The sequence below is a fragment of the Bos indicus x Bos taurus genome, chromosome 10, assembly GCF_003369695.1.
Source record: "Bos indicus x Bos taurus breed Angus x Brahman F1 hybrid chromosome 10, Bos_hybrid_MaternalHap_v2.0, whole genome shotgun sequence".
In the NCBI taxonomy this organism is placed as follows: Eukaryota; Metazoa; Chordata; class Mammalia; order Artiodactyla; family Bovidae; genus Bos; species Bos indicus x Bos taurus.
The window spans coordinates 18582744-18609320 of NC_040085.1; the positions used below are offsets into that span (position 1 = coordinate 18582744).

General features: G+C 38.7%; 1 pseudogene; it reads right to left on the bottom strand.

The window, feature by feature from the left end:
- Positions 1-21371: 21371 nt before the first annotated feature.
- LOC113899553 lies at positions 21372-25322 on the bottom strand (annotated as a pseudogene).
- Between the last annotated feature and the right edge of the window lie 1255 nt (positions 25323-26577).

The window sequence follows — 26577 nt, forward strand, 5'->3', positions numbered from 1 at the left end:
TGAATTATACTAACTGCTCCCTAGTTTTCCTAAAAAGACCAACAATAAGCCATGAACTACCTTTTCTTCCCACTTACCCACCAAACCATGTGAACTGGTAACTTTAGCACATAACTTCAGAATAGCAAATATCACACAGACAAATGAACACAGAATAGGCTTCTGACTTTTGTAATCTCTCCAGTTGAGTATTGCAATACCAAATGGTAATGGCTGTAAAATCATATTCATTTGTGATGTAACTCTGTGATTAGCCTATTAAAGTTTAGAAACAAGAACCAATGGGTCTTCTAAATTCAAATATTTGACCATGTTGCTGTCATGTATGCAGTTATACTCTTTGGTACAATCTTATAATTCTCATTATAGTTGTCATGAGGATAAAACTTCTCCTAAAATGTTGCTTAATCAGTAAAAATATTAAAAGCTATTCACAATATATATGGTGTATATATATATATATAGTTTAAATATTAATTAATATATATAATTAATAAATTAGTATATATTTCTAAAATAAAAATATTTCCTTTCTTGACACTGAAGGAATGAAAATTCTATTTCATTTTATTCTGAAATTTCAACTAATGAAGTCATTTACATCAAATTAATCAAATTTCAAACATTTTATTTTTGTTTCAACACCTCATAAAGAAACCCCAATAAGAATAAAATTCTTTTTATAATTTATTTATTTATTAATTTAGAGTGTTTGGGTCTTCATTGCTACCCAGGCTGTTCTCTAGCTGCAGAGAGAGGGGGTACTCTGTCGTTGCACTTCTCATTGCGGTGGCTTCTCTTACTGTGGAGCACAGGCTCTAGAGCAGAGACTCAATAGTTGTGGTGCACAGGATTAGCTGCTCCATGACATGTGGGATCTTCCTGTATCAGGGGTTGAACATACGTCACCTGATTTGGCAGGCAGATTCTTTACCACTGAGCCTCCAAGGAAGACCTAACTGAGTTATTTTATAATAGATTGTCCTTGGATTCTCCGTGGTTCCTTCATAGGAATCCCCAAACTCACATAGCATATGAGGGCACAGAATTACTACTGAGGTTCCCAGATCTTCCCTAGTTCTCCCTCTTGCATCTCTGGTGACTGTCTTCTGAAGCTCACTTTGCATTCCAATCTGGGTACTACATCCTATTTTGAGTTTTATATATTTCAGTCCTATGAAAGATACTCCAGTCCAGTAGTTGTACATCCTATTCCAAACTTGTTATTCAAGTCTTCAAACTACCTGAAAAAAAAGCAAAACAAACTTCGAGAGGATTTCCCTGGTGGTACAGTGGATGGGAGTTCACCTGCCAATGCAGGGGACACGGGTTCAATCCCTGGTCTGGGAAGGTTCCACATGCCCTGGAGCCACTGAGCCCGGGCACCACAACTATGGAGTTTTTGCTCTAGAGCTCAAGAGCCGCAACTGCTGAGCCTGTGTGCCACAACTACTGAAGCCCACGTGCCCTGGAGCCTGCATGCTGCAACTACTGAAGCCTGTGCTCCTAGAGCCTGTGCTTCACAACAAGAGAAGGCAGGACAGTAGGCCTGTGCACTGCAGCCAAGAGCAGCCCCCGCTTAGCGCAACTAGAGAAAGCCCGTGTGCAGCAGCAAAGACCCAGAGCAGCCAGTTTTTTTTAATTAAAAAAAAAATATTGGAAAGCCAAGATGGTTTACACACTGACAACATTAAAAAAATTTTTATAGTCATCATGCTGTATATTGCACCCCAGGACTTATTTCTCTTATAACTAGACGTTTCTGTCTTTTGAACATAGTCACCTATTCCACACCCTACACCCCCAATCTATTCTCTGTATCTATGAGGTCTGGGGTGTGTGTGTGTCTGTGTGTCTATATGTCTGTGTGTGTATGTTCCTGTACCTGTGTCTTAGAGTCCACATATAAATGATTTTATACAGTATTTGACTTTGTCTGCCTGATTTATTTCACTTAGTATTGTGCCCTCAAGATTCATTCATGTTGTTGTAAATCTGTGAAAATTTTTCTTTTTTTATCATGTTTTCTTTATCCATTCATCTGTCAAAGGACACTTGGGTTGTTTCCATGTCTCAGCTGTTGTAGATGAACTGCAATAAATGAGGGGTACAGATATCTTTTTGAGATATTGACTTCATTTTCTTCAGATGAATAATCAGAGGTGGAAATGCTGAATATCATAGTAGAGCTAATTTTAATTTTTTGAGGAACCTCCATACTGTTTGCCATAGAGGCTGCACCAATTTATATTTCCGACAACAGTGGGCAGGGTTCCCTTTCTTCTACATTCTGGTCAAAATTTTTTATTCCCTGTCTTTTTGATAGTAGCCATTCTGGCAGATGTAAAGGGATAGCTCTTTTTGGTTTTGATTTTCATTCCCTGATGATTAGAGATGTTGAACATCTTCTGATTTACCTTTTGGTCATGACTTGATGGACGTGAGTCTCAGTGAACTCCGGGAGTTGGTGATGGACAGTGATGCCTGGCGTGCTGCGATTCATGGGGTCGCAAAGAGTCGAACACGACTGAGCAACTGATCTGATCTGATGTCTTCTTGGGAAAATGTTTATTCAGATCATCAGCTTATTTTTAAACAGACTTTTGTTCTAATGATTATACAAGGTATTTATATATTTTGGGTATTAGCCCCTTATCAGATATATGTTTGGGCAATATTTGCTCTCATTCTGTAGGTTGCCTTTTCATTTTGTTGATGGCTTCATTTGCCATACATAAACTTATTAGTTTGATGTAGTTACACTTGTTTGTTTGTTTGTTTTTTCTCTCTTGTTGTCCTTGCTTTTAGTGTCAAATACAAAACAAAACAAAACAAAACTGTGGCCAATACTGATGTCAAGGAACTTACCCCCTATGTTTCTTCTGAGCTTTACTGTTGTGGTTCTTATATTCAATTCTATAATCCATTTTGATGAGTTCAATTTCATTCTCTTGCATGTAGCTTTCCATTTCTCATAATACCATTTATTGAAGAGATGTTCCTTTCTTGAGGGTATATTTTTGGCTTCTTTGCCGTGAACTGACCATGTATACAAGGGTTTATTTCTGGGTTCTCTATTCTGCTCCATTGATCTATGTGTCTTTGTTTAATGCAAAAAAAAAAAAAAAACCCACACACTGTTTTTATTACTATAATTTTGTAATATAGTTTGAAATAAGGTCATGTGATGCCTTCAGCTTTGATCTTTCTCTAGTTCACTTTGGCTATTAGTAGTCTATTGTCTCTCATACTAATCTTAGGGTTTATTTATTCTATCTCTGTGAAAAATGTCATTGAATTTTGATAGAGGTTTCATTGAATCTGTAGAATGCTTTGGGTAGTATGGATATTTTAACAATTGATTTTTTTCGGTCTGTAAGAACAAAATATCTTCCCATTAATTTTTGTCTTCAATTTCTATAATCAATGTCTTACAGATTTCAATATACAAACCTATACTTCTTTGCTTAAAGTTATTCTTAGGTATTTTCTTTCTGATGTGATGGGAAAATAATTGTTTTCTTAATATGTCTTTCAGATAGTTCATTATTGGAATGCAGATTAATTTTGTATCCTGCAACTTAGCTGAAGACTAACATCTTGGGGGCATGTCTCCCACTGCTAAGCCAGATGATCTGATTGTCTTTTCACTTTCTCTTTTTGTGTACTCAAAAAGTGTATATTTTAACTGTGGTAGGAAGTCTCTGTGCTGTTTATTTTTGGATGAATAATTTCTAGTGCTTAAACAAGTTAAAAGTTTTTTCTCTGGCATTTTATTGGCATTTTATGGCCTATTAAAAGTACATCTGTCAAAGTTATAGGTAACAGGAGTTATCTTATTCCTTCTATGAATCGATTGGACTAGTAAAGCTGTGGTTGCTACCATCCAATTTAAAATTTTTTTAAATACTAAATAATTCTTACATGGAACAGTACACAAAATTATGTGCAGACACATTTTCCCCTGGCAATGATGGTAAACAGATATTTAATTTTGCTATATTTTCAATAGCTCTCTCCAAACATTACAGACAAAACTAAAGAGTAACTCCTAGTACTATTCCTATTTTTAAAGTAATAACTACTTTTGAGAAGATTCCATGTATGTCTTTTCAATTTTACTGTTAGAGCTATGTATCACAAAACAATATATTATATTATGATTATATTCTGAAATTTCTCATAAGTAGTGTCATGCAGCATATATCATTCTGATGCTTTTTATACTCAGCATTTTATTTTTGTAAGAGTTATCTAAGAAAATAATACAGAGAACTGTTTCTTTGCTTGTAATACTTCATGTATTTCGACTTCATATGTAATTCATTATTCGTTCATTCTGTACTTGAATGGTTATACTTCTGCTTACAGGATTGGTGTGACTATCCTTGTAAATGCCTCCTTGCTCAAATGTTGGAATTACTTGAATGTAGATAACAGGAATTGGAATTGCTTGACTTTTAAATATATACATTTTCTACTTTATTAAATAGTTCAGGCAATTTTTATCTGAAGTTGTTAAATAAATGTTCTTTATGTGGTTGATTTTCTCCATCTGGAGAAATTTAATAGTCTTCTCCCTCTATTTGGGTCAAAACTTAATGCTATTGGATTTTCACATTTCTGGTTACCTGACAGAAATGAGATAGTAATTTGCTTTAATTTAATTTCCTCTGATTACTGCAGAAGTTGATGTTTTATATGTTCACATGTCTATTTCCTCTTCTTTAAATTGACTTTATGTAAATCATCTTTATTATCTCTTTTCATTTTGCATGTGTTTCTTATTTATTTGTAGAAGCCCCCTATATAAACTTAATTTCTAATGTTTTCTGGTTACATGGTTTACTATGCATCCTACTATGCACTCAATTTTTAATTATGTAGTGGGGCACGCATGCAGGTTAAAAACTTTCCATCTATTAGGAATTCTCTATAAATTTATATTTGTAATTGTCAAATTACTTTAATGATTATATACTTATTTAGCTTTTCTATTTCTTCTTTAACTATTTTTGATAATATATATATATTTTAGAGCATCTATCAGAACACTGAAATATGTGGCCAAGTCTTCTTCTTGTGTCAAGGATTTCTTCAGATAGTAAATCTCTGCCCTTGTTGAGGTCCCCTGTGAAACCTTCTCTGTTCCATATGGAGGCATGTCTCATGAGGGTCTGGAAGCCTTGGTCTGGGTGCTGGACACACCAGGAGGAGGCAGGGCTCTCGAAATACTCATGATAGGGCCTCACCTGTCCTGGGATCCCTTCAAAGGCAGAAACTGGCCCTCAAGCCGAGTCACTGTATGGGGCTGTCTCTCCTCCCATAAAATCAACATTAGATCAAGGAGATTGCTGCACACTGAAGAGAATATGCCTCTAAATAGATTCTAAATCTCACAATTATTCTATATCATTGACAATACTTGATATAGTTGTCTTTTTATCTTTAGCCAGAATAATGGGTGTATGCTGCTGCTGCTGCTAAATTGCTTCAGTCATGTCCAACTCTGTGCAACCCCATAGATGGCAGCCCACCAGGCTCCCCTGTCCCTGGGATTCTCCAGGTGAGAATACTGGAGTGGGTTGCCATTTCCTTCTCCAATGCCATGCATGCTAAGTCGCTTCAGTTGTGTTCGACTCTGTGCAACCCCATGGACAGCAGCCTACTAGGCTTCTCTGTCCACGGGATTCTCTAGGCAAGAATACTGGAGTGGGTTGCCCTTAATGGGTGTATAGAGATCTCACTGTGGCATTAACTTGCATTTCCATGATGACTAATGATGTAGAAGAGGGGATTACAAACTTCTTCAATAAAGGGTAGAACAGTAAATATTTTTGTCTTTATAGGCCTTTCATTCTGTTGCAACTACTGAACTCTGCCATTGTTTCATGAAATAAGTTATTGATAATACATAAATAAATAAGCTTTCTTATGTTCCAACAAAATTTATTTACAAAGTAAATGGATGAATGGAATGGTTCATGGGCCATATTTTGTTGACTCCTGATGTAGAGGACTCCATGGCTTCACAGGGTAATTCTCCAAACATTTGAAGAATAGTTAGGTCCCATCCTTCTCAAATTTTTTCTGTAAAATTGAAGGGGATGAAATATTACCAAATTCATTCAGTGAAGCCCTCATTACCCTGATGCCAAAACCAGACAATAAATCTACCAAAAAAAGTCAGTTTCTTAAATGAACATCGGTAAAAAAAATCCTCAATAAAATATTAGCAAACTTCAATTCAGTCAGTTCAGCTGCTCAGTCATGCCCAACTCTTTGTGACCCCCATGGACTGAAGCACGCCAGGCTTCCCTGTCCATCACCAGCTTCTGGAGCTTTCTCAAACTCATGTCCATAAAGTCAGTGATGCCATCCAATGATCTCATCCTCTGTTGTCCCCTTCTCTTCCTGCCCTCAATCTTTCCCAGAATCGGGGTCTTTATCAGTGAATCAGTTCTTTGCATCAGGTGGCCCAAGTATTGGAGTTTCAGCTTTAGCATTAGTTCTTCCAGTGAATATTCAAGACTAACTTCCTTTAGAACTGAATTAAGTTAGGAAACTTAATTCAACAATTTATGAAAGAATCATATATCATGGCCAAGTGGGATATAGTCTAGGTGTACCAGGATGGTTCAATATTTGCAAATCAATCAACATGATATACATTAATAGCATGAAGGATAAAAACTTATATAATTATCTCAACAGACAAAGAAAAAGTATTTGACAAAATTCAGCATCCATTCATGCTTAAAAGTCAATAAACTTGGTATAATGGGAACACATCTCAAAATAATACAGGCCATTTACAACAAACACACAATTAATATCATATTTGATGGTAAAAACTGAAAGCTTTTCTCCAAGATGAGGAACAAGACAAGGATACCTACTCTCACCATTTCCATTTAACATAGTACTTGAAGTCCTTGTCACAGCAGTCATATAGGAAAAAGAAATAGAAGACATCGAAATTGGGATAAAACTATTAAAATGCAAAAAGACAGCCTATCAAACAAGATACTTGCAAATAATTAGTCAATAAGGGGTTAATGTCCAAAATATATAAAGAAATTTATATGCAATATAAAAACTATAAATAATCTGATTTTTAAAAAGGCAGAGGACCTAAATAGACATTTTTCCAAAGAAACATACAGCTGGGCAACAGACACATGAAAAGACATTCAACATCTCTAATCATCAGGCAAATGCAAATCAAAACCCAATAAGATCTCACCTCACCCCAATCAGAACACTATCATCAAAAAGCCAAGAAGTAATGAGTATTGCTGAGGATGTGAAAAAAAAGGGACACTTTGGCACCCTTGCTGGGAAAGTAAACTGGTGCAGCCACTATTTAAAACAGCATAAAGGTTCTTCAAAAATTAAAAATATAAATACTATATCATTCAGCAATTCCATTCCTGGATATCTATCAGAAGAAAACAAAAACACTAATTTGAAAATATATATGTACCATAATATTCACAGAAGCATTATTTCTAATAACCAAGATATGGAAGCAATCAGTCTTCATCCATATGAATGTATAGAGAATATGTGTTTTTTATATATATATATATATATATATACACACACACACACACACACACACACAATGAAATATTACTTAATCATAAAAAGGATAAAATATCATATGAGACAACATGGAAAACCTGGAGGGTATTATACTTAGCAAAATAAGTCAGACAGAGAAAGACAAATACTGTATGTTTTCACTTATATATGGATTCTAAAATGCAAAACTAACAGAACAGAAACAGACTCATAGATATAGGGAATAAACTACCAGTTACTAGAGGGGAAAGGGGTGAATGTAGGAGTGAAATAGGTGAAGCGGATTAAGAGGTACAAAAATTATGTGTATTTTTCCATACTTAAAAAATAAATAAAATTATGTAATGTGCAGTAAGGAAAGGAATCAACCCTGCCAATACCTTAACTGATTTCAGACTTCTTGCATCCAGAATTGAAAGAGGATAAATTTGTTTTAGTTAAACGACCAAGTTCATATTAACCATTGAGCATATATGCGTTTTTTGTTTGCTGTGTCGCCAGGAGTCGGACACAACTGAGCGACTGCACTTTCACTTTTCACTTTAAGGCATTGGAGAAGCAAATGGCAACCCACTCCAGTGTTCTTGCCTGGAGAATACCAGGGACGGGGGAGCCTGGTGGGCTGCCGTCTCTGGGGTCGCACAGAGTCAGACACGACTGAAGCGACTTAGCAGCAGCAGTAGTAGGATGAGATGTATCTGCAGTTGTCTGTTGGGACGCATCATGGTGAGGCAGGTTTGGATGGACATTCTTGGGACAGCCAACTTAGCTGAATAACATCTTCTTGGAGTCACTTTTCTCTTCTTTTAGTTCCTTTCACTTCTCATCTTGAAGTAGAGCATATTGTAACTAAATATTTGTTTTGATAGGGCTTCCCTCGTAGGTCAGTTGGTAAAGAATCCGCCTGGAATGCAGGATACCCCGGTTCCATTCGTGGGTCGGGAAGATCCCCTGGAGAAGGGATAGGCTACCCTCTCCAGTATTCTTGGGCTTGCCTTGTGGTTCACCTGGTTAAAAATATCCCCTGGAGAAGGGATAGGCTACCCACTCCAGTATTCTGGCCTGGAGAACTCCCTGGGCTCTATTGTCCATGGGGTCACAAAGAGTCAGACCCGACTGAGTGCCTTTCACTTTCTTATCTATTAATAGACTTCTCCTAGCTACAAGTTTGAGACTCTAGCGCAGAAGAAGATACAGATTGAGAGGAAGATAAAGACCAAAGTCTCAAATCTGTAAGGCCAATAAGAAGCACTGCAAATGCCCTGTGGTGGCCTCACAGTGTGACTGTGGCAGGAGGAGGGGCTGAGCCCCACGGAGGGTCTGGGTACAGGGTTTGGGCACAGCACAGAAGTAAGTGCCTGAGTCTGTGGTCCGCAAAGAGGAAATGTGCAGTGAGCTGCGGCGTTCTTTAGGGACTACCGTGACATTTAATCTTCCTTCCTGCCTTGTTCCTGAAGGAATGTAAATGAGGTGGATGAGGCGGCCCCCGGGCTTCTGAAGATACCACCGCACACTGTCTGCCGAGGTGGAGAAATTACACCACAGTGTAGACCTGGCTCCCTCCTGTGGAGTCAGGGCTGAGGGACTCTGCTCCACATCCACCCCTCTCACACCTGATGAGAAAGAGACAGATAGTCACAGGTGAGGCTCACTGTAACTCTGAAAAAACCCTGAACGTGTTCCTCCAGCTCCCATCGATGTTGAGAAGGATAGGAAGTGTGCAGGACTCGTCAACTCTTTATACTCTCTCCCTCAACAGTACAGCAGCTGCTCATTCTTCAGATTCCCCTGCAGGGCAGCCCCAACTCACAGCAAACCTGGGCAAACAAAAGACCCAGCACAGTGCCCACAAGGCATCTTCATGATGCCTTAACTTGCTGCTGAGAAATTTTCACCTTAAAATACACAGCTAAACCAATAAGTGGTGTGTCACTTCTTGTCTGGAAATGTTTCTGCTCCTGCAGCCAATCAGCTCACCCAACAAACCCTGCTCGGATGACACTCTGTTACAGGAAGCCCCACCTAACAGTCAACTCAACTGAGAACACTGAACTTGAGAAAAGAAATCCTTTCTTTGCAAATTTAAAAAGAAAAGAAAAAATCTAAGATGCCCATAGGAATGAAACATTTGCAATAACACAGGCTGAAACTGTAAGTCCTTTAAGCTACCAGATCTCAGGGGTTTGCAGATAGCTCCCCCTACAGTCCTAGTCACCATGTCACTCAGAGCATAGAAGTGCTTGGTCAAATTACTTCAGTGGGCTTTTTCCTCAGGTGAAAGGAAGTTTCACTCTTCCTAAATTCAGATGCAAAACCTTTGATGCCTGAAACAAGATTGTTTCCAGACATGTCCTTTGGGAGAAGCTGGAGTCCTTGGTTGGGGTACTGCACATACCAGTAGAGATTATGTTGAAGAGAAAATGAGTAGTTGCACCTCAGCTCCAGAGGGGCTCCTTCAGAGACAGTGATGTTGCCATCGGGCTGGGTCACTGACTGAGTTCCTGAACCATTAACACTGAATCAGAGAACTCAGCTAAACAAAAGTCTCTATTCAAAGTCAAACCAGAACAATGTTCCATGTGTGGACAAGAGAGTAAAATGGAACAGTACTCACTCAGCAGCAGGAGTGCCTCAAGCATCAAGGTGAACACCAAGGTCATGGTGGAGCAGTGAAGAGGCAGTGAGCTGCTTTCTGGGTGATTCCCCACAGACAGGAGTCTCATGACTGGGGGACTTGAATCCAAGTTGCTCTGAGGTTGAGGACGAATGACAGGTGATATTGATTTCTTCTTCTGATAGAGACTGTAGAGGGAGCTAGGAAGAGAGGCTGTCTTAAAACTTCTGTCTCTAGTGTCTGAGATGCTTTACATATCATTGTGTAAAAAATGGTGTCAGGATATCTCTTTAAATTGTAAGGAAGGAAGGTTTTTTTGACCTTATTCTGATCTTTCCCAATTTTCACAACAGTGCCGTCCAAGGGCCAGATAGAGAAATAAAGAGAGATTCACAATTTTTGTTCACCCTCTTGCTGGCTTTGTATGGTTGAATTTTAAAGCATTATAATTATGTACAGAGCATAATTTATGTTTTGTAGGCTCTGAAACTTTCAAAATTGCACTTTCTATAGCAGCACAAAATTATGGATAAAAATGAAATACAAAATAATGTTTAGAATGAGAAATAAAATCATAATGAATTATAAATTTTAGAAAGCAAATTCCACAGACAGCATAAATCTAGAAAATTGAGTCATATTTTAGTACTTATTTCCATGACACACTGCTATAATACTTTTTGTTTCTATACTTTTTGTCTTCATACTTTTTATGCTTTTCTTCATATGACAATAAATTTGTAAAAGCTTTAATACAGAGAAAAGAAAGATAATCATTAGTTGAAATTTGCTTTCTTAAAAAATTCAAAGTGCATTTTGAAAATGGATGAAAATTTATAGGATTATGGTCAAAATTTGGAAACTGTCTATCACAGTACTATGTGCTACAAGATTTCATTACATTCCAAATTTTCTTATAACAAATCCTAAATACTATCAACTGATCACACCAATTAACAAGTTTATTTTCTATGTTAGTTTCCTATTTATGAGTGACAAATTATCAAGAACTTTTGTGATGGAACAACATCTGTTTATATCACAGGTTCTATAAGTCAGAAATCAGCACACAGTTAAGCTGAACTCACAAGGTTGCCATCAAGGAGTCAACTAAGACTGTCTGGGGCATGGGGTCCTCTTCCAGACTCAGTGGTTGCTGGTAGAATTCATTTCCTTGTGGCTGTAGCACTCATGGCAACTTGTTTCCTCAAGACAAGGAGGATGTCTCTGATCACAGGAAAAGTTAAAGCTCTTTTTTAAAGAGCTCACTTGATTAGATTAGGCCCACCTAGGACAATCTCCTTTTGATTCATTCAAGGTCATACTGATTAGAGACTTTAATTACACCTGCAAATTTCTTTTATGTGTTTGTGTGTGTGCTCAGTCCCTCAGACTGTTTGCGACCCCATGGACTGTAGCCCACCAGGCTTCTCTGTCCATGGAATTTTCCAGGCAAGAATACTGGAGTGGGTTGCCATTTCCTCCTCCAAGGGATCTTCCCAATCCTGGTATCAAACCCACATCTCTTGCATCAGCAGACAGATTCTTCACCACTGCACTACCTGGGGAACCTTGGTATCATCTACCTACCATGGTTGTTAATGCCCTCATTGGACTGGCATGCTATGAGTTTCACTTTATTCTCATAAATGTAAAACATTGTGACCAGTCAGTAAGAAGTTAATATGAACAATAATAAATATGATCAGACGAGGCCATTTTCATACCAAAGGAAGAACATAAGCAAACTCGTCTTCCAATGGATAGGGTGGAATGCACAGATATTCCACAGAGTGGAATGCAACAGCGTGCAAGGAAACTATAAGAACATATTGGAACCAGTTAGGGAGGTGTTACCTGCTCTTAAAACACTAAAAGTTCTGGCAATAGACTCTCATGCCTTTTGGAAACAAAGACTTGTTAATGAATCATTACCAAAGGATCAGCAGTACAGTGTAATGTAAGGTAATGAGCATTAGCGTCAAACAGATTTTTGTTTGAAATCTGTCTCTGATGCTTAGCCTGTGAGATTTTGATGACAAGCATTTATATACTGAAGCGACTGTGAGCTGCATAAATTCCACTGGGTAAAAATTATATACATTCTTAATTCAAATTCACTCTTGCAGATGCTAAATAAGCCTGCGGCTCACTCCATCACCACCTGACAGACTAGGATTATAGTAGAGTGGACGTTGGGGTTTAACTGGCAAGGATCTTAACTCATTAAGATATCTTATTTTTTGAAACATTTATAAAATATGGCTAGGGCCCTATGCATCTTGGAAATGACATGTTTAAGTAAGGGGCACTGAAGTTTAAGCTTTATTTTAAAATTAAATACTAAAAGCATTAGTTGCTCAGTGGTGTTTGACTCTTTGTGACCCCATGACCTGTAGCCTGCCAGGCTTCTCTGTCCATGGGATTCTCCAAGCTAAAATACTTGAGTGGGTTACCATTCCCTTCTCCAAGGTATGTTCCTGACCCAGGGATTGAACCCAGTTCTCCCAAATTGTAGGCAGATTCTTTACTGTCTGAGCTTTATAAGAAACATCTTATTTAATACAACAATGTCTTGTGTTACTCATTTTTACCCTCCATTTTACAGATGGTAAACCTAGCTTCAAAGAATTTAAATTACACAGGATTGCAGTATTTTTAAGTGACAGGGTAATGATTCGAATCTAGATCATCTCCAGAGACCAGACTTATGTGCACTCCACTAAGACTGTTTGCATGATAATTGAAGCAATATGAGCAGATGAAATTTTCAAAGAATAGTATGCAGATTGAGAGGAAAAGAGGGCCTAAGCAGCAGGAATGCTCTTGATGTGGGATGGGTAAAGAAGAATAGATCTTGCAAAGGATCTCCCAAAAGTTAAAGTTTAAGGTTGGGGTACTGTGTGCCAGGAACACAAAGGTCCCCAGAAAGAGTGGCAAGCACTGCAGAGAGTGGCTGCTCGAATGTGGTCTGTAGGTAGGTATCATTCGCGTCACCAGGGAGCTACTCTGACTTCAGCATCTCAGGCCCAACCCAAAATTCCTAAGTCAGAATCTGCATTTTAATAATATTCCTGTGCATATTAAAATTTGAGAAATACTTGTCTAGATGAAGGAGGTTAAAAACGTCTTTTAGATTTAACAATAAAGAGATCATTGGTGATTTTTAAGAAAACAGATTTTAGAAAATATTGGGAGAAAAAACAGAAGTGTATGGAGTGAAAAAGAGGTGACAGCGTGTAAGCAGTTATATGATTAGGGCTTTTAAACAATAGCCAGGGAATAAAAGATAGATTGGTTGCAGGAGAGGCATGTATGGGGTTTAGAGGAATATGAAATATTTTTTCTAAGATGAGAAATCTTGAATTTTTTAAATGAGTCCTAAAAAATCAGACCATAGAATTTGGATGATCAGTTGCCATAGAAACCAGAAAGAATGGTGTCGGTGAAGTGTTTAGGCAAAGAGGTACTATTTCAAAGTAAAAGAGATACCTGTTTTATTATTATGGGAGGGAAGGTGAATAACAAGTATAAAAGCAGAATGTTTTATGAGATCCAGAAAGTTGAAGATTCATTTAAATATACTGAAATGGAGCTGGGCTCTATGGTCCTTGCCTTCCATGTCCTCAGCCTGCCCTTGTCTGTGGAAAAACTTTAGCCAAAGAAAAAGCTTAATCAGACATCCCCCATAAAGTCACATGCAAAGAGAACTGACCCCACTCTTTCAGCAAAGAGAAACTGAAAATTTGTGAGAACTTTCAGAAATCAGTTTCCTCATTGTGGACTGCTGCTATTCAACTTGAGAGAGATTGGGATGGCAACACATGGGAGGAAAAGCACTTAGGTTAGAAAATTTTTATATAAAATTTCAATTAAAAAATTTAAAACTTTCAAGTGGAAAGAAACAAAAAATCTTTCTTAGCTTTGCTTAATGGCGGAACTATTATTATTTTGTCTTGCTTGACTGTTTTCCTCTCCTTCTGCATTTTTTTCTGATTAAGTTTATTCTTTGGAATTCAGGGAAAGCCCAAGAGGCTAATGGTTTTCTATGCACAAGAAGCAACAGAGGGTGGATATTGGGAGTCATTTTCAGAAAGACACTATAGAATCCTGCTGGGTTTCATATTATCTGTGTGTGTGTGTGTGTGTGTGTATGGTCTCTTGGGTGCCAAGCACGGTTCAGGTCTGGAGGATGTAGTAGTAAAGAGAGGTTAAATGCCTACGGTTCAGTAGGAAGAGAGAAAAATTAAATGAATGTTTTTTTTTTTTTTAGAAAAATTATTTTAAAGAGTAATAAGTACTATAAACAAAATACAATACTGTATTGAGACAGAGTTACTCTTGGGGTGAGGAAGGGCATCTGCTCTAAGCAGGATATGGAGGGGAGGCTCTGCTCTGATACTTACTATGCAACACCAGGAAAAATATTGGACCCCCTTCAAGTTCAATTTCCTTTCCTGTAAGTACTCAGTGTCTTTCTGCTGGGCACTGGATTCAGCACTGGATTCAGCACCGGCACTTATTATCTCATTCACTTCTCATGAAAACTCTGCATGGTAGAGTCTATCAATATCCTATCAATACTGATATTCTATCAATATCTAACATTGTAGGTATGAGAAAACTAAAGCAAAAAATCATTAAGTCATTTCCCCAAGATACTCAACTAATGAGTGGTAGATCTAGAAATACAAACCAAGTCTTTGGTCTCAAGCACTTTATAACTTTGCCTCCCTAAAGGTGAATTGATCCAACCTTGAAGTGTTCCAATAAGAATTAAGTAGGAACAAACATTCTAATCACCCAATATAATACCTTCCCTAACTTATATATTCAGTCAGCTGCAGCAATGAGCAAAATCCTGGGGGTGGGGTTGGGAGACAAAATCTGAAATTGCAGAATAATCTAACCATGAGATAAAGTTCAATATTTTTCTGAGATATGTATGAGTGCATGTGTGCTCATTCATGACCGACTGTTTGCAACCTATGGACTATGGCCTGCCAGGCTCTTCTGTTCATGGGATTTTCCAGCAACAATATTTAAGCAGGTTGCTATTTCCTACTCCAGGGTATATTGTCACCCTGCTTATTTAACTTATATATGCAGAGTACATCATGAGAAACACTGGACTGGAGGAAGCACAAGCTGGAATCAAGATTGCCAGGAGAAATATCAATAACCTCAGATATGCAGATGACAACACCCTTATGGCAGAAAGTGGAGAGGAACTAAAAAGCTTCTTGATGAAAGTGAAAGAGGAGAGTGAAAAAGTTGGCTTAAAGCTCAACATTCAGAAAACTAAGATCATGGCATCTGATTCCATCACTTCATGGCAAATAGATGGGGAAACAGTGGAAACAGTGGCTGACTTTATTTTTCTGGGCTCCAAAATCACTACAGATGGTGACTGCAGCCATGAAATTAAAAGACGCTTACTCCTTGGAAGGAAAGTTATGACCAACCTAGATAGCATATTCAAAAGCAGAGACATTACTTTGCCAACAAAGGTCCGTCTAGTCAAGGCTGTGGTTTTCCCAGTGGTCATGTATGGATGTTAGAGTTGGACTATAAAGAAAGCTGAGTGCCGAAGAACTGATGCTTTTGAACTGTGGTGTTGGAGAAGACTCTTGAGAGTCCTTTGGACTGCAAGGACATACAACCAGTCCATCCTAAAGGAAACCAGTCCTGGGTGTTCATTGGAAGGACTGATGTTGAAGCTGAAACTCCAAAACTTTGGGCACCTGATGCGAAGAACTGACTCATTTGAAAAGACCCTGATGCTGGGAAAGATTGAGGGCAGGAGGGGAAGTGGCCGACAGATGATCAGATGGTTGGATGGCATCACTGACTCGATAGACATGGGTTTGGGTGGATTTGGGGAGTTGGTGTTGGACAGGGAGGCCTGGCATGTTGCAGTTCATGGGGTCACAAAGAGTCAGACATGACTGAGCGACTGAACTGAACTGAACTCCAGGGGATCTTCCATACCCAAGGATCAAACCGGCATCTTTTGTGATTCCTGCATTGCCAGACGGGTTCTTTACCAGCTCAGCCACCAGGGGAGCCCTTTCTGACGTATATGTAGTAGGTTACCTGGCAGATTTCATGTCTTATCATAAGTATCCATGGTCTATCATGCTCTTATTACTATTAATGTGAAATTAATTCATTAGGGTTTTATTTTGAGAGATTGGGTGCCATAATATAAACTGGAATGAGTATACCAAGCAGTGTTTTCTGCAATTGTTTATTTTTTCCCATTATTGACTCTTGCTCCCACTTTGCTAGATATTTCTATACTACAAGAAAAGACAGAGGAGTACATACAATTTTACTTGCCAGAGAAGAAACTCCCAACTTGTGCAGCAATTCCAAGCTTTCTTTTCAAGGTATTCTCTTACTCTCCAGCCATAATCAGGCCATGTGCTATATTTGTCATTTGAAATCAATCACTTTCACATCTGGTAGACAAGAAGAAAAAAAACCAGCCAGTTTTGTTGAAACCTCTTTCTCCCCATTTCTGCACAAGGAAGTTTACTGAATGGTTCAGCAATGACAGTTCCTATTGTGATTACGCTTTTGCTGGCCAAATTCTTGGTTTTCTCTGCCCAACAAAGCCAAATAAAAAGGACAGAGACAGAATTTGGAGGAAGTAGAAAGGTGGCTTTAAGAAGGCTGGAGTAGGTTGCCATTCCCTTCTCTAGGGGAGCTTCCTGACCCAAGGATCAAACCTATGGATTCTTTACCATCTGAGCCATAGGCAAGGGCTCACAATCAGGAGTCAAGGTGATAATAGGATCTTGATTTCTTCCTCATGCATTGTCTCAAAGATAGTCATAGCCTGGCATCTGTAACCCAGCAATTGACTCTGGCAGTCAGGTGGCTCTGTGGCCTTCTTTCTGTTATGTAACTACAAAGGGAAGGGTGTTGTAAGGGAAAACACTAGATAGGAGATGTATTTAGCATAGAGACAAAGGAGACAGTGTGAATTGCAGCTCCTGCAGAGTTAGGGAGCAGTAAAGCAAACTTACAGATATGCAGAGTTAGGAGCAGTTAAGGCAAAACAAAACAGAACAAAAACAACTAGGAATGTTCACACCTTTCCCTATTGAGACTTCAGGAAATCTCTATCAGGGCTTCCCTGGTAGCTCAGTTGGTAAAGAATCCACCTGCAATGTAGGAGACCCCGGTTCACCTCCTGGGTTGGGAAGATCTGCTGGAGAGGAGACAGGCTACCTAATTCAGTATTCTGCTCTGGAGAATATATATATATATATATATATATATATATATATATATATATATATATATATGTATTCCATGGGATTGCAAAGAGTCAGACATGACCGAGCAACTTTCACTTCACTTCAGGAATGTTCAGGCCTGGTCACTGTTCTTTTTATCTTCTTTTGTCCCAGGAAAGGGAAAGGAAAAAACCTCATTTCTATTTTTTCCTTTTCACTGCAGCAGGCTTCCTTGCAGTTTAACCCATGATCACAGGAGGGGAGCAGATAGGCCAGTGTAAGCATCATAAGATATTTGAGCAGGACACCAGCTGGCAGAGCTTTAGCTTTCACTCTTGATTCATGTGGTGTGTTACAGCCTGATTCTCAAAGGAAAAAAAAAATAGAAAGATTTAGATAAAGGATTCATTTTCATGTTCATAAGAAGCTAGTTTGAAAGTATTACTTGTTTGCTTCCTTTTAACACTTTAAAAATGCTTTCCCCTGGTGACTTCTATTGCATCTGATATGAAATCAAGCATCATTCTTAATGATATTTCCCAGAATACAGTATATCAATTTCCCCTATTTATTGGCAAGATTATTTCCACTTAAATAGACCCTAGGATTTGCCTTCAATACCCTTTGAACTTCTGTCAAAACCACAGTGGTGGGCTTACAGAATGTCTTATTCACCTTGACTTTCCACATAGCATTGCTCCTGTGTAAGGAGCTTGTTTTATAGGAAGTGAAGTATGGCAGTGAGTGAAGGTGCTTGTTATGAGCAAAATTGTTATGGAATGGGTAATGGAAAAGGTAGTTATAAATACTACCAAAAATCATGTGGTCATTTGCAGTAACAAAAACTGTAATAGTCAGCAATGGAGTATTTCCTGCCATATCAGTAAACAAGGATGTCACAGTCATCAGCAACTGCAGCCCAGTGTGAGCTCCTGAGCCTAAGGGCACCCAGGAAGGAGAAGAATATCTGTGATCTAACAACCATCAGAACTGCAGTCACTCCCTACCACGAGACTAAAGGAGTTCAGGATGTAAGAAACACAGATACTGGACCCAAGATAGCTGAGGTGAATAGTAAAAGAATGACTTCAGTGAGCCTGGACTCTTGCATCTTCCCATGCATAGAAGTGTGCTAGACTCCTTAACTTGTGCTTAGTCACTCAGTCATGTCCGACTCTTTGCAACACCATGGACTGTAGACTGCCAGGCTCTTCTGTCCATGGGGATTCTCTGGGCAAGAATACTGGAGTGGATTGCCATGCCTCCTCCAGGGGATCTTCCCAACCCAGGGATCAACCCAGGTCTCCTGCATTGCAAGCGGATTCTTGACTGTCTGAGCCACCAGGGAAGTCCATCCTTAACTTGAGATATCCGTTTTTCTTTAATTAACAATAATCTTTTGATGTTCCGACTACCTGCACTTTAAACTTCTATACAACCGGCTCCTCTGCTCACTTCCTTGGAGCAGTTCTTTCAGGTTTACTTGAGATGCTATCTCCCAGGCTTGAAGTCCTAAGAATTCCCACCAGATAAAACATAACTCTCAACTTCTGGTTGTGAATATTTTTAAAGTTGACAGTAGTTATGACAATCTTTTTTTCTGTTTGATATGAATATATTTATGCATTTAGTAACCATTTTTAAATCTCTCCCCCACTTGCCTGCCTATGGAAACATATGATGTGCAAAATATAAGTTAATCTTGTATCTGATTGTATCTCAGTAGTTAGGATGCAGGATCCAATGGGACAATGTGGGTGTCCCATTGAGTGGGACAACACTCAAAAATGGATAAGTGAACTTGATATTCCTTGAAGAGGGTGTGGCAACCCACTCCAGTATTCTTGTCTGGAGAATCCCATGGACAGGGGAGCCTGGTGGGCTACAGTACATAGGGTCATGAAAAGTCAGATGTGGCTGAAGCAACTTAGTACGCATGCACAAACCTGGTATACTCTTTTAAGGAGAAGGTTACATTGATTATGGTAGAATGGGGAATAATTGCATCATATTAACAAGAAGCATAGTTTTGACATTTTCTTTATTTGAAAGCGTGTTGTTAAAAGAAGTATAGATAGATGACCAGTTGACATAGAAGGTACTGGAATAGCTTCGTAGTGTCTCTACTAGCTGGAAATCTATGACTCAGAATTTGTTTCTCTGTATTGTTCTGGGTTAGGGTTGGCCATAAAAAAGATTGTGCAAGGTTTAGAAGGTAGTTGTCATCAAGTAGCCACATTTTTTTATGCCCTGCTGGTTGGTGCAGGGCTCCAGTCACTATGCAACTCACATGTGTTGCTGCTGATCTGCTAGCTCATCTTATTGCTGACCTACAACTCCTTAACCTCCAACCAGATCTCTTCCTCATCATCTCTCTGTCTTGGGCCAATGTGCATGTAGCATGGTGATAAATATCCACTTCTCCTGAAGGTCACCCACTACTGTGAGACTGAAGAAGGTGAGAGACAGACAAGTTTTTAGTGTGTCTTTGTGGGTTCCAGTCGTCCTCATGGGTTCTAGTATGTCTTTAAATGTCACTTTTCCCCATGTTTTTGTTCATATCCAATTTCCCTTTCCAAATGACGCTCTAGTTGATTTAAAGTAAATTCAGGCTCAGCACAAGATGCAAAGAAAACAGCTTTGTATAAACTCCTCCACCAACTCTAGCAATTGCCTGAGAGTTCTATTCCTTAAAATGAGCCTCTTATTCTGTATCACTGTGGTTCTACTTTTCTGATTGTACCCTAACTGACACAAAACCTAAGAAGAAAAGATTAAGGAAATTATATTCATGACAATTTCTGAAAATTAAACCCAGATTTATGATTTGAGATTTTTCAAGTGCAGTCACCACATTAAATTATTACAGGGCAAGTTTTCAAATTTAGACAACTTTGCACATGTTCTGTATGATTGATATAAAATTTAAAAAATCAAGACTGAGAACATATTACTAGAAAGTTAGTCTGGACATCTGTTCCTAAGTGAACTTAAAAAGAACTTCCAGACCACATATTAAGCAACCACACAACTACCATTTCTGGTCTGGGATCTGCAGGTGCATATTTCAGCTGGGGTTCTGCAGCAGGGAAGCTCTCTTTTATTAAACTCTGGGGTTTTTGTTTAGCTTTTCCCATTACTTCAAGCACTGTGAGCTCCCAGAGAGCACAGAAATACTCGGCAGAATCTTCCAGTTGTAAGTCTGAAACGGTGAGGTTGATAGATTTACGAATTTTCTGAAAAGTTACAAAGTAGCGGCCATTCCTTGCATTCTGGCCAGAAGAAGCCCGAGCAATAAGGTACATCATCTCTCCATTGGGAAGCAGCTTGTACCAAAACATGTAGTAAAAGCTCCAGGTTGTTTCATACTGACAGTTCAGGGTGACTGACTGTCCCAGTTGACTGTATATGTCTGGCTGGTCTTGAATAACTTTCTGTGCCACACCACATCCTGTGGGGAAAAAATTAGGAAACACAGCTGAAGTAATGAACAAAATAATGTAAGAATTAGACTAATTTGGGACCCAAAGAAAACCCAAATTGAAATCATAATAAGTGTGCTTTTCTGCAACCCTCCTTTCCTCCCCAAGTCCCTGTGTGCACACCATGTGCCTGTGTGCAGGCCTTTCACCCTGAACACTTGCACCCATGTTTGGAAGCATCCCTACCAGAGAAGGTGAAAGCCAGGAACACCCAGGGCAGACTGGAGAGTGGCATGAGGCATGGATTCCCCTGCACAAATGTGCCTAGTTTCTGCCTCAAGCTGAGAGTTCAGTGTCTTTGAGTGCCTGGCAGCACATATACATACTACCCGGTACCTGTGTGACTCCCCCCAGCAGGAAGTGGGGTTTGTCATGTTCATAGACCACGTGGTCTGTGCACATATGGGAAAAAAGTCTGGCTCACCATGAACTTTATTTTGTCTACTTGTCTTTTCCTGGTAATTGAGTTAGGCAGATCCTGAAAAAGAGTATGGAAAAAAAAAATTAGTATTAAAGGTATGAGCTGAGGGGAACTGAATTTTAAACAAGTTGACAAAAATTGATAATCATTCAGTAAAATAATTTTACCAGCTCATTTAAGATAGAATTTAGCATAGGCTATGAACTCTTTTTGTAACTTACTGGTCATTCATTTAACCTATACTTACCTTTCCTCCATTCAGAAACAATGACTTTTTTAAAACCCACAGATTTTCAGCTTTCTTGGTGAAAAGCTATCTTATCCAAAATAATTAACTTATCTTTTTTTTTTTTTTCATTAACCGGGTTTTAGGGCTCTGTTTAGATTTTTTAGTAAATAAAATTACTTTAACATGAAATGAAGAAACATCAGTTCTTCTGACTTGAGAATCTATTCATTTGTATGTGTTTTTATGAAACTGAAACAGGAATAAAATATTATTCTTTTGAAATCCGACATTGAATCTTATTTATTAGACTTTTAGGAGGATCAGGATATTCAGTCTTGTTGCCTTTATGAGGAGAATTGTACTTATTAGATCATGTGCCCTAGAATTGTATTGATGTCACTCTGAAAGCTATAAGATATTGATGAAGAAAATTGAAGATAAGTAAAGCAAGTAAATATAAAAATATTTCATGTTCATGGGTTTTAAGAATAAACAATGTGAAAATGTCCTCTGAACCAGAGCAATCTATAGATTTAATGCAACCCCTCTCAAAATAATCATGACATTTTTCACGCAACTAGACCAAATAATCCTAAAATTGCTATAGAACCACAAAAGACCACAAATAGTCAAAGCAATTTAAAAAAAAAAAAGAACAAAGTTGAAGGTATCACAGTCCCTGACATCAAAATATGCTTCAAAGGTGTTATAATCTAAAATATACATTGCTGGCCCAAAAACAGAGATTCAGTCAATGGAACAGAATAGGGAGTCCAGATTTTAACCCTTGCATACATGGTCAATCAATCTATAACAAAGGAGGCAAGAATAAGCAACTGGGGAAAAGACTGCTTCTTCTATAAGTGGTGTTAGACAACTAAACAGCTACATGTTAAAGAATGAAATTAGAATATTTTCTCAGAGCATATACTAAAATAAACTCAAAATGGATTAGAGACTTAAATATAAGACCCGAACTCATAAATTCTTAAAGAAAGTATAGGCAATATGCTTTATGAGATTCATCTTTGCCATATTTTTGTCTCTATTTCCTCAGGCAAGGACAAAAAAGAAACAACACAGAAAATAGGATCTAATTAAATTAAAATATTTTGCACAGTGAAAGAAACCACTAACACAAAAAAAAGGCAACCTATCAAATGGAAGAAGATATTTGGAAGTGATTGGTCAATAAGGGGTTAATGTCTAGAATATATAAAAAAACTTTTGCACACAATATCAAAACCACAGGCAGAGGACATGAATAGGCATTTTTCCAAAGAAACATACAAATGGCAAACAGACACATGAAAAGATGTTCAACATCTCTAATCATCAGGTAAATGCAAATCAAAACCACAATGAGATATCACCTCACCCCTACCAGAATATTATCATGACAAAAATGAAAAATAATTGAGTATTGTCAAGGATGTGGAGAAAAGGGAAAACTTGTGTATTCTTGCAGGGAAAGTAAGCTGGTGTAGCCTCTATTCAATAGATTCCCCAAACCAATAAAAATATAACTAGTAGTTATATACATAAGATATATATATAATAATATATATATAAGATATATATATATATAATAAATAATTATATATATTATATATATAATAGTAGTAGTTTATATATAATAAATATAACTACTCTATGATTCGGGGCTTCCCAGGTGGCTCAGCAACAAAGAATCCACCTTCAATGCAGCAGACACAGTTTTGATCCCTGTGTCAGGAAGATCCCCTGGAGTAGGAAATGGCAGCCCATTCCAGTATTCTTGCTGGGAAAATTTCCAGAGACAGAGGAGCCTAGCAATCTATGTTTCCATGAGGTTGCAAAGATTCAAACATGACTGCAATGACTTAGCATGCACATGCATTATATGATTCAGCAATTCCATTCCTGGGTGTCTCTCAGAAGAAAACAAAAACACTAATTCAAAAATATGTATGCATCCAAATGTTCACTGCAACATTATTTCCAATAGTGAAGATATATAGAAACAACCTCGGTTTTCACTCATATGAATGGATCTAGAAGATATATATGTGTGTGTGTGTTTGTGTGTGTGTGTGTGTGTGTGTGTGTGTACAATAGAATATTACTAGCCATAAAAAAAGAATAAAATTTTGCCAGCTGGGACAGCATGATAGACCTGGAGGATATCACACTTAGGGAAATGTCAGATAAAGACAAATACTGTGTGCTTTCACTTTTATATGAAATCTAAAAGCAAAACAAATTAACAAGTATAACAAAACAGAAACAGACTCTGACATATAGGGAACAAACTATTGGTTACTAGGGGGAAAGAGGTGGGTGTAGGGGTGAAATAGGTGAAGGGGATTAAGAGGTAGAAACTTCCACTTACAAAATAAATAAATTAAAACTAGGTAATGTGCAGTGAAGGGAAAGAATCAACCCTGCCAAGAAATTGACTGTAGCCAGTGAAACTGATTTTAGACTTCTTGCATCCAGAAGTGAAAGAGGATAAATTTGTTTCAAGTGATCAATTCATATATGAATACTGAAAAAATATTTTCTGTTTGCTTTGCCCCAGTCAGAGGATGAGATGTGAGTATTTGCAATTTGCAAATGTGAGTAACTGCGAGTTATTTGTATTTGCAATTATGGTAAGGCAGATTTGAATATTCTTGAGACACCCAACTAAACCAGATAACATCTTTATTGGAGTCATTTTCTCTCCTTTTAGATCCTTTCACTTTTTATCATTTTGGCATCCAGCATACTGTGTTTAAATATTTACTTTAAATCTGTAGTCTTATCTAGATACTCTCCTAGCTACAAGTCAGAGGTTGTAGTGCAGAGGGAAACATAGGAGATATTCAGAAGGGAAAAGACCAAATCCCAAATTCATTGGGCCAAAAAGTATTTGTGGTCAAAACTGTACTAGTGTAGGTAAGAAATACTAAACAGTACAAATACCTGATAATGGCATCATGGCGTGACTGTGTCTGGAAGAGGGGCTGAGCCCTGCGGAGGGTATGAGTACAGGCTGCAGGTGCTTGGGCAGCACTACGCTGCACAGCACAGAAGTAAGTGCCTGAGTCTGTGGTCTGTGAAGAGGAAACATGCAGTGAGCTGCAGCGTTCTGTAGGTGCTGTCATGGTGTTTAATCTTCCATCCTGCTTTGTCCCTGAAGGAAGGTAAAACAGACAGATGAGGCGGCCCCCGGGGTTCTGACAGAACCACTACACATTGTCTGTGAGGGTGGAGAAGTTACACCACAGTGTAGAGTGGACTCCCTCCTGTAGACTCAGGGCTGGGGGACTCTGCTCCACATCCACCCCTCTCACACCTGATGAGAAAGAGTGAAACAGTCACAGGTGAGGGTCACAGTAGTGTACTGTAAATCGCTCTGTCATGTCCCCCTCTTTGCGACCCCATGGACTATATACAGTCCATGGAATTTTCCAGGCCAGAATACTGGAGTGGATAGCCTTTCCCTTCTCCAGGGGATCTTCCCAACCCAGGGATCGAACCCACATCTCCCGCATTGCAGGTGATTCTTTACCAGCTGAGTCACAGAGCTCCTGCAAAACCCTGAAAGTGCCCTCAGGAATGATGAGGATAGAAAGTCTGTAGAACTTGTGAGCTCCTGCTTCTCCCTCCGACAGCACTACCACTGCTCAGTCCTTCAGATTCCCCTGTGGGGCAGCCCTAACTCACAGCAAACCTGGGCAAACAGAAGCCCCAGCACAGTGTCCACTTGCCTCTTCATGACACTTTGCTTTGTTGCTGGGAAATTTTCACCTTAAGATACATAGTAAACCCTGGGTGGTGAAGGTCATGACTTGACTGGAAATGTTCCTACTCCTGCAACCAATCAGCTCAGCCAACAAACCCTGCTCAGGTGACACTGACAGAAAGCACCACCTACTATCATCAATTCCATGGAGAACACTGAACTTAAAACAATATTTTTTCTTTTGTAAAACAAACAAACAACAACAACAACAAAAAAGAACAATAAGATGTCTTTTAGAACCAAACTTTTCTAGGATTCTGTTTGTCTTCAAAGAACATGCCAACCTCCTAAAAATAACACTGTCTTAGACCCTGTGTCTTTTAAGCTACCAGATCTCAGGAGGTTTGTGTTCAGCTCCCCTTGAAGTCCCAGGCACCGTATCACTCAGAGCACAGAAGTGCTAGGCTGAGTCTTTCCAATGGACTGATGTTTTCCTCCAGTGAAGGAGTTCTCATTCCTGTTAAATTCAGCCTCAAAACAGTTGATGTCTGAAACAAGGCTGTCTTTAGATGTATACTTCAGGAGAAACTGGAGGCCTTGGTTAGGGTACTGCATGTACCAGAAGAGATTTGTTTGAACAGAAGATGAGCAGTTGCACCTCAGCTCCAGAGGGTGTCCTTCAGAGACAGTGATGCAGCCATCGGGCTGGGTCACTGACTGGGATCTAGCTCCTCCTGAAACATCAATGCTGAATCAATGAACTCAGCTAAAGCAAAAAGTCTCTATTCTAAGTCAAATTGGAACAATGTTCCATGTGCAGACAAGGGAGTAAAATGGAATGCCAGTCAGGAATGGAGGCACCTCAAAGTGGACCCCACAGTCATGGCAGAGCAGTGAAGAAGTGGTCTTCTCCAAGAAGAACCTTTCTTGAAGATCCTACACAAACAAAAGTCTGAAGACTGGCTGACTTGAACCCAGGTTGCTCTGAGGCCCAGGTATGACAGAAGATTTAGATTTCTCCTCCTGAAGGAGATTGTATGGAGTGTTAGGAAGAGAGGCTGTCTTAATAGAACTGCTTGCCTCTAGGGTCTGAGATGCTTTACATATCATTGTGTAAAAAAAAAGTCAGAATATCTCTTTAAACTGTAAAGAAAGAAAGCTTTTGTGAGTTTATTCTGATCTTATACAGAAAGCCATTTCCAATTTATTCAACCGCCTCCTCTATCAGCCAGATGGAGAAATAAAAGAACTTCACATCTTTGTGAACCTTTTCACTCCCTTCCTGCCC